General features: G+C 42.9%; 1 protein-coding gene across 2 annotated transcripts in view; it reads left to right on the top strand.

Moving 5' to 3' along the window:
• The first annotated feature begins 4,066 nt into the window (after positions 1–4,066).
• DNAJC13 (DnaJ heat shock protein family (Hsp40) member C13) overlaps positions 4,067–9,195 on the top strand; it is a 152,751-nt gene continuing 147,622 nt past the window's right edge. Inside the window, exon 1 of one of the 2 annotated variants that reach the window (XR_006270511.1) lies at positions 4,067–4,324. The gene's annotated coding sequence lies outside the window, so the exon portion shown is untranslated. The remainder of the gene's footprint in view (positions 4,325–9,195) is intronic. The other variant, XM_043474402.1, reaches the window with a different exon arrangement.

The following is a 9,195-nucleotide window of genomic DNA, read 5'->3' as shown; positions in this document are numbered from 1 at the left end:
CTTCTCCAACACCACAGTTCAAAAACATCAGTTTTCTTTACGGCCCAACTCTCACATCCATACATGACTACCAGAAAAACCATAGCCTTGACTACATGGACCGTTGTTGGCAAAGTAATGTCTCTGCTTTCTAAGATGCAGTCTAAATTTCTCATAGCTTTTCTTCCAAGGAGTAAGCGTCTGTTCATTTCACGGTTACAGTCACCATCTGCAGTGATTTTGGAGTCCAAGAAAATAAAGTCTGTAACTGTTTCCATTGTCTCCCCATCTATTTGCCACGAAGTGATGGGACTGGATACCAAGATCTTAGTTTTCTTAAAGTTGAACTTTAAAGCCAGTTTTTTCACTCACTCTCCTCTTTCACTTTAATCAAAAGGCTCTTTTGTTCTTCTTCACTTTCTGCCATAAGGGTGGTATCTGAGGTTATTGCCAGGTTTTTGTCCTGGCAATCTTGACTCCAGCTTTTGTTTCATCCACTCCAGCATTTCACATGATGCACTCTACTCTACATATAAGTTAAACAAGCAGGGTGACAATATACAGCCTGATGTACTCCTTTCCCAATTTGGAACTGGTCTGTTGTTCCATGCCCGGTTCTAACTGTTGCTTCTTGACCTGCATACTGATTTTTTTCAGGAGACAGGTAAGGTGGTCAGGTATTTCCCATCTCTTTAAGAATTTTCCACAGTTTGTTGTGATCCCAAAGGCTCTAGCATAGTCAGTGAAGCAGAAGTAGATGTTCTCCTGGAATTCTCTTGCTTTTTTTTTATGATTCAGCGAATGTTGGCAATTCGATCTCTGGTTCCTCTGCCTTTTCTAAATCAAGCTTGAACAGCTGGAAGTTCTTGGTTCATGTGCTGTTGAAGCCTCCCTTGGAGAACTCTGAACATTATTGTGCTAGTGTGTGAGATGAGTCTCAACTTTTAGGTTGTGACTATTTTTTAAGTTGACATGTTATACTGGCAAATACTTAAAAGGGATGTCACAGAAGAGGAATAGGCAAAAAGCAAACAAAAAAACTACTCATGAAACAGAAGGCAAGCTGGCTGAACACAAAGACAGTGGTTTCTAAATCTACAAAGAAAAAAATCTTTTGGGAGACAAGGAATTTTGATCTACAGCTGAGGGATTGGACAGGGAAAGGGAAGGGGAAAGTCACTGTCTAAGGCTCCTCCTATCTCCAAGTATGGATTTTATTTGTCCCAAATATTGAACAGAGAGATAGTGTGGAGGTATAATAGTTTACTGGCTTTGACGTATTACTAGTCCTGTAACTAAATCTTGGCTCAAGCTTTAGGAGTTTGTTCACTTTGGGCAAGTTTCTTAGATTCTCCTGGCTTTTTTCCTCTATAAAATAAAAATAATACACCCAAAATCTACTTCTGGGATTATAGGAAGTCTTTGTCTTCTATAAGATGCTACAAAAACACAAGTTTCTGTTTTCGTGGGATAAGCCAAGAAAGTCCCTCAACTCAGCAGTCCTATTGCTTTTACCTTCTCCCTTCCTACTCCATTTCAGGTCCTGTTGTAACCAAACAGAGCCTATGGGGCCTTCCTGAGACAGGTTCCCTGTCCCTCATGTCCTCTAACTACCTCCTTTTTTCTTTTTTGGCCATGTCACATGGCATGTGGGATCTTAGTGCCCCCACCAGGGATCAAACTCATGCTCCCTGCAGTGTGGAAGCACAGAGTCCTACCTACTAAGCTGCCAGGGAATTTCTTTCACACCTGGGTCTTGCTTGTACAACAAACAAAAATCCCTTCAGCCTCCTAGGCTTTGCCAGAGTCTCAAGGAATAAACTTAATCAGGTCAGTAAATGCAGAAGAAAAGGAAAATGGTTAATAAGACATAGTCTAGCCATTAAGGCAAAGTCAAGGAGCATTTTTTTCCCTTGTAGCTCAGTTGTTAAAGACTGCCTGCAGGGTTCGATTCCTGTGCTGGGAAGATCCCCTGGAGAAGGAAATGGCAACCCACTCCAGTCATCTTTCCTGGAGAATCCCATGGACAGAGAAGACTGGCAGGCTACATTCCATGTGGTTGCAAGAGTCTGACAGGACTTAGCAACTAACCCCCTCAAGGGCTATAGATAATATTCTGAGCCACACCCTTTTGAGCTGTTTTGCAGCTACTGAAACTTCCACCAGGTAGAAGTAGTTAACTGTACACTGCCTACATGCATGTGGACCACAGACTGATTGCAATCAAAAGGTTGATGATGTTGACTCCTGATGACCTCACCACCAAACAAATCAGAAAAATGTCCCTGGGCAGATCACACACCCAGCAATTCTCTCCCTCACCCTGTCTCTAAAAATCTTTTCCTGAAAGCCACAGAACAGTTCAGGTCTTCTGAGTACTAGAGACCTGCACTCCTTAGTTGACACCTACAATAAACACTGCATTTTCTGTCCCCCAAACCTGACGTCAGTAGATTTGCTTTACTGCACACCAAAGCAAGCAGATCCTAGTTCCACCCTGTAACAGTCTTCCCACAACCAACTACCCATTCCTGTTACCACCTCTTCAGTTCAGTTCAGTTCAGTTGCTCAGCCGTGTCTGACTCTTTGCAACCCCAAGAACCGCAGCACGCCAGGCCTCCCTGTCCATCACCAACTCCTGGAGTTTACTCAAACTCATGTCCATCTAGCTGGTGATGCCATCCAGCCATCTCATCCTCTGTCGTCCCCTTCTCCTCCTGCCCCCAATCCCTCCCAGCATCAGGGTCTTTTCCATGGAGCCAACTCTTCGCATGAGGTGGCCAAAGTATTGGAGTTTCAGCTTCAACATCAGTCCTTCCAATGAACACTGATCTCCTTTAGGACTGATCTCCTTTAGGATGGACTGGTTGGATCTCCTTGCACCTCTTAGATGTACCTTATCTTACTGTCACAATACAGGAACATCTACTGTAAAGATAAAAGCAGTTTATTTCAACCTCGAGGTAGGGCAAAAGGTCAAAACAGTCATGAAACAAAAATCTGTAAAACCATTGCCTGCGTCTTCCACCCTACAACTGCCATCCTTGAAAATTAGTCACCCACAGAAAGGACAATACTATCTCAGGACTGCTCTGCTGAGTATCAAACCTCTTATCAGAGACCTTTAACCCTCATAAAATAATGCATCCATGCTAGCCACGTACATCAGCTATCTCAGAAGAGTTTTAAAATTTGCAGTGTTGGAAGAAAAATAACTAGACTAACTTTATTTTTGAACTGCAGTCTCTGGATCTCAGATCTGGGAGTGGAGAGTGAATTTAATCAAACCCTTACCCACTGGTAACACACTACTATTTCTTTTCTCTAACCAGATTCCTCTCTCCCAGCTTCCACATACGTTAGGGAGATAGTAGAGAAGACACAAACTCTGGAGTCAGATTCCTTGAGTCCCCTACTGTGGAGAGGGACCTCAGCTTATCTGCAAAACAAGGATAATTCGTAGTCCACAGTGTTGAGGATTAACTAAGCAAACCCCTTGACACGTGATTAGCAATAAATGGGAGCTATCAGTATTATTTTTCTGGCACTCCCAGCAGCAAAAGGCCGTCAGATTTCCGAAGCTTTGGTGTCTGTGACTTCCCAAACCAACCCATATTTAAACCCTTTTCAGCCCTCTTCTGCGAGTCTCAGCAGCTAGTGAAACTGCTGGCTCTCAATCCAGCAAACCGGGTATAGATCTTCTCGCGGATACTGCACGGCATTTCAAGTCAAGACTTGGTAAATGCTTTAAAATAACACTTCACGAGATTAAGAGTGCATAACCTGTCCCGCCCAACGACCACGAGCAGGACTCAGAGGAGCCACAGGCTGAGGGTCAGGTTCCCCGCGCGGGGCGTGGACTCTTGCTTCCGCCATCTTCCTCGACATTCTGCGCATGTCCCAACTGCGTTTGGGGAGGAGGGCGTGCCTACCAGCCAGCCGGTTGAAGGCGGAATGTCATAGCAATTAGGCGAATACGACCGGGAGGGCGGAGAAATGCATGCGAGAGGGTGGAGCAGGAGGCGGAAGAACTGAAATCAGCTGACTGGGTCTCGTGACAGTCTGGGCCGGGGCGACGCAGGCGTACTGGAGCGAGGTCCTCACAGCCTGAGCGAAGATGGCGGCCTCCAGAGTGAGCCTCTGAGAGGCAGAGGGAGGAGGTGGAGGGGGCGGGGAGGCAGCGCCGCCGCGGCATCAGGAACCCGCGGCAGTGGAGCTACGGGGCCTCCGTGGGGAAAGGGGAAGTGGTGTAGGGGAGGAGGCCGGAGGGCGCCTCATCCCACTCTGGACGCGGAGCCGGCGGCAGGAGGAGCTCGGGCTGGAGCCTCTCCAGCCTCCCGCGAAGGTAAATCACCACGGGCACCGGACTCTGGAGCTTTGCTTTACCCCCTCGCCACGCCGCGAGGACTTGGGGCGCCAAGGGCAGGGAGAAGGAAGGGTGGTGCTGTCTGGGCCGCAACCTCCAGCAATTCAGGAAAGCAGATTACCCTCCCCCTAGGCTGCTGGTCAGGTTCCTGTCGTCGGACCCCGCCACCCCCACCCCGCCTGCCCCCTGCGGTTCTGAGTGACAGTCGCCCAGGGCCCAGCCATGTTCAGTCCCACCCCTCTTTTCGCCTCCTTTTCTGGGTTTCTTCCCACCATGGTCTCCCCCACTGCACTCTGCACATCCTTTCCCCGCTCAGCCCTTATTCCTCTGGGTTTGCAGCCCTCTGGGCTCGCAGCCCTCTGGGCTCCGCCCTCCGGATTCCCTTTCATCCTCCTAGTCGGAGCGCTCTTCCTACTGGATGCCCGGAACTCTTGTTTCCGTGGGTCAGTGACCCTCCTTCCTCCCAAGTATTGCATAGACTTTTAACTTTATTTGTGTAGCTTTGTTTCGTTTTCTTAGGAAATGGGGAGCACCCGCGTCGTTTCTTCTTCAGCTCCTCCCTTTTCCAAAATGAAGTTTTCTCCCCTCAGCGTTTCTTTTTGCAAGAGAGCTTATTCACAGGGGCCTTTCCTCCGCTGCTGTGATTTTTGTCTCTGAATGCGGCCTTTAGATGGGTGAAGTGGGACTTAGACGTTCAGTGAAGTGGCTGTTAAAGGCGGATTTGACTCTACACTTAAAAAGTGTCCTCCCCTAAATTGTGTTGGGTGTTAAGGTAACCTCTCTTAAGACTTTGCTTTACAGGTTGCTTAGGGGAGAACATTAGAAGTCTTCCCCAAATGTGGCAGTGGTTTCCCGAAGTAAATGATTTCTCGGTTCCTCTCTCTGCTTTTCCCTTTGATCCGATCTTTGATTCCCCTTGGGCTTCTACCTGATGCTGTTGCCCACTGTGAAGGAGTTTATACACTAGAGTTATTTTGAGCGTCTTGGAGTGTAGAGACTTGGGTGAAAAGTTAAATTTCAGAATATTTTTTCAGGACCTGTCCCAAAGATTGTCTCACTGTGTTTTCTTCTTGCTTGATGACAAGATTTTTAGGTTTGAAAGTACTGTATGCAGAGCCTAAGGAAATTACAGTTGTTGTGTATATTACCAGTACTCTGTGAGTTTATGGGAAATGAAACAGGACTTGCCTTTAAAAAAAAAAAAGAGGTTTAAAAAACTCGTCAATAATTGAGTGTCCCCAAAAGACTTGATTTCACTGTTCTTTGGAAGTGCTTTATTGTTTGACTAGCATATAATGTAAGATCATGTTAACATTTTAAATGTAATGTGAAACAGTTTAAGCAGCTATATCTTAAACTTGGCTTGTGGGGTTAATATCACAATGGAATATAAGGCCATCCTCATTTAGAAATATTACATTATACTCTGAAAACAGGAAGTAGCACATATTAACGGAGGAAAAGTGGAGTCAGAGGATTATTAAGAGATAGGAATTTTACATTCTATAGTCTAGTTCATGGAAAAATACCACAGTTTGTATTCCACTGGGAGGTAATGGATATTCCTCTTTTTTCTAAACTGGCAGTAGTAAATAGTAAAATATATGAATGTTATAAGGGAAAAAGTTCTGGAATTATGGAAAGGATGAGTTATTTTTAAGAATTAACTTTATCCACAAATAGAAGCTGGTTGCTTTGGTGGAATGAAACAGTGCTGGCTTTGTTATTGAGTTTGTAGATGGGAGGGTAGTGGAGTCAGGTTCTTGGTAGATACTGAATTATGGCTGAAATTAAAAAATCTGTTTTAACTAATTTGGCTGTATTCCTAAACTTCTATTTGAATTTGAGGTTTCCATTGCTCATACCTTTCTCATTTTTCTCTGACTGCATACTTAAAATTAGTAAAATAGAGGCACATCTAAGCAGATAAATTATCAAAAATTTTGTTGCTACTAATAGTTATAGGCCTAAATGTTTACCGTAATGCTTATTAGTGGTTCGAGGGGAGTTGTCTTCAAAAAGATCCTTTAAGTCAGTTGTTTCTCAACTTTATCAAACCCAGTAAAGGCCTCCTTTTTATTTCAAGTAATTTGTAACAGCTTCTTTACTATCCTGAATTAGTTTATAAGTTAGTATAACCACCTCTGGCTTTGGCCCTGGGACAAAAAGAGCCTTTGGTTCCACTGTAGGATCAAAAAAGAACCAGACTAACTTCAAATTCATGATTTTTTTTTTTTTTTTTTGAAACCTATTAAGTTGCTGAGGCCACAGGGCAAACCAGTGGCCTGAAATTTAAGGAGAGAAAGAGTACGTATGAACTCACGTTCACCTTCAGTAGACACATCTGGGCACTGATAAAGAGCATTCAGCTTGAGTAGCTGACAAGTTGATGAAGGCTGAGTTCACTTCTTTATCTACATTCTTTATTGGGTACTCCTAGAAAAGATTGGAATGAGATCTGGGGAGTGTCTCTTGTGGTGCTGAGCCAGAGAACAGGAGAAGAGCAACAGAGTTTTCAGGAAGGGCAAAAAACTCTTGATTCTCTCTCTCTCTCTCTCTCTCTCTCTCTCTCTCTCTCTCCCGTATAGAATAAAAACCTTAATCTTTAGAGAGAATGGGCATCTCTACCAGCAGGCCCTGTTGGTGAGCTGAGGGAAGACAGAAACTGGGGAGGGCAACTTTTTGGGGAAGGGACACTGAGCCCAAAATTCCAGCCTGGGGAAACAGGAAAATTACACCTCTGAGAAACAGAGACACAGCATATGTCTAGGACTAAACCTTAGGACAACAGAGACTGTAACCCCACCTCTCTGCCACTAAGTTAAGAAACTGTGAATAGCAAGTAGCTGCAAAATAGTACAAGGTGAGGAATAAGATTACGCAAAGAGGCACAGGGCAAAGAATCAAATAGACATTGCTTTAATAAACCATTCCTGACCTAGGCATAAGCTGTTCTGTAGATATTTGAAGCCGGTAATACAGTGGGGATAAAACCACAAAAGTGAAAGTATTAATTGCTCAGTCATGTCTGACTCTTTGCAGCATCATGGACCAAAGAGTATGGACCAGGCTCCTCTGTCCATGGAATTCTCCAAGGCAAGAATACTGGAGTGGGTTGCCATTCCCTTCTCCGGGGATAACCATAGCAACAGTGAATCATAAACTCAGCCCAGCTCCTAACATCCTTCACTAAAGACTCAACAAAGAAAAGATGTTCCCATTTCCCTTCACAAAAATTACTTACCTCTATCTCTGCTGTCCTATTACATGTCCCACTTTCAGCAAAAAATTACAAGACATACAAAAGACAAAAAACATTCCCAAGAGAAAGAGCAGTCCATCACCAGGATTACTCGTTGGCTAACATAGGTGCTTCTATCTGATAAGGGAATTTAAAATGACTATAATTAATGTTAAAGGTATGAACAAAAAGTGGACAGCATACACAATCAGCTGGGTAGTTTCAGCTGACAGATAGAAACTATAAGAAAGAATCAAAAGGAAATGTCAGAAGTTTCACTACATAGTAACGGATTGCAGGATGCCTTTGGGCTCATCAGTTGATCTGAAACAACCAAAGAAAGAATCTGTGAATTTGTAGATATCAGAAATTATCCAAGTGAAATACAAAGAGTTTAAAAAGAGAACAGGAGCTTGGGGATTCTATCTAACACGTTTAAATACATGCATAATTAGAATCCCGGAAGAGGACAGAGCAGAAGAAATGTTGAAATATTTGAGGAAATAATCGAGAATTATCTGAAATTAATGCCAGACATCAAACTAGAGGTGTAAGAAACTTAGAGAACACCAAGCAGGGTAAACACCTGCCACTTAAAAAACCTGCATAAGACATCAAATTCAAACTTAGTTCTCCTAAGAGAAACTGTTGAAGTAACCAAAGAAAAGAGAAACATTCTATACAAAGAAACAAAGATAAGAGTTACAGCAGAGAAGCCATGCAAGCCAGAAGACAGCAAAGTGACAGCTTTAAAGTACTGAAAAAAAAAACAGTAAAAAATATCCATCAAAAATGCAGACAAAATACAGATACTCTGAAATTCAGACTTCTCATGAAGTTTTTATGATGTATGCATTACAGGAAAATTATGTGTATATTAAATGGCAAAACATACTTCATGATTTGTATTTTAATATAAAACTAAATTCTGGGATTAGCTGTAAATAGGCTTTTATCTATGTGAATGACCACTTGGATATTTGAAAGTCACTTGAGGACAGTTCATCAGTCTGTGGGACTGTCTTGCTTGTTGAGGGGTATGTAGCTCCATCCACTAAGTCCTAGAAGTGTTTTCTTTTTTTTTTTTTTTTCAGTGTTTTTAATCATAGTGTCTCAAGGCAGCAGCCCCACCCCAACTTCCACTCTTGCAACCATTACTTTAATTCAATACATTGAATTAAACTTTCTTTTCAACACATTTTTTCTGCTCCAGCTGTGTTCACAGATGATTAGCACATGCCAGTCAGTAACATCTCTTATCTTATGGTATGATTCTTAGTTCTGGAAACTCCTTTAAGAATCAGTGAGTCGGGGGATATCTTTGTAGCAAGTAACTTAAGCCAACATAGTTGTGACATTTTTGCAAACTTGAGACAGTTACCTGTGCAAAGTTGTATTTAAGTATGATTCATTCAATAAAGCCAAACATATAATTTCCTAGTAGTTCTTGTCACATGTTCTTAACTTTATTTAGCAGCCTACATATTTGAGTTTTACTTGTACTTTTATGGACTGCTTAAAAGGAAAAGTCATCTCTAACATAAGTCTAAAATCAGTGGGGTTTTTAAAGTTTGGGAATTTAAGTTGCCCTTAGAAGTAGGCCACACTG

The sequence above is a fragment of the Cervus canadensis genome, chromosome 7, assembly GCF_019320065.1.
Source record: "Cervus canadensis isolate Bull #8, Minnesota chromosome 7, ASM1932006v1, whole genome shotgun sequence".
In the NCBI taxonomy this organism is placed as follows: domain Eukaryota; kingdom Metazoa; phylum Chordata; class Mammalia; order Artiodactyla; family Cervidae; genus Cervus; species Cervus canadensis.
This window is presented reverse-complemented; position numbering and strand designations above follow the sequence as displayed.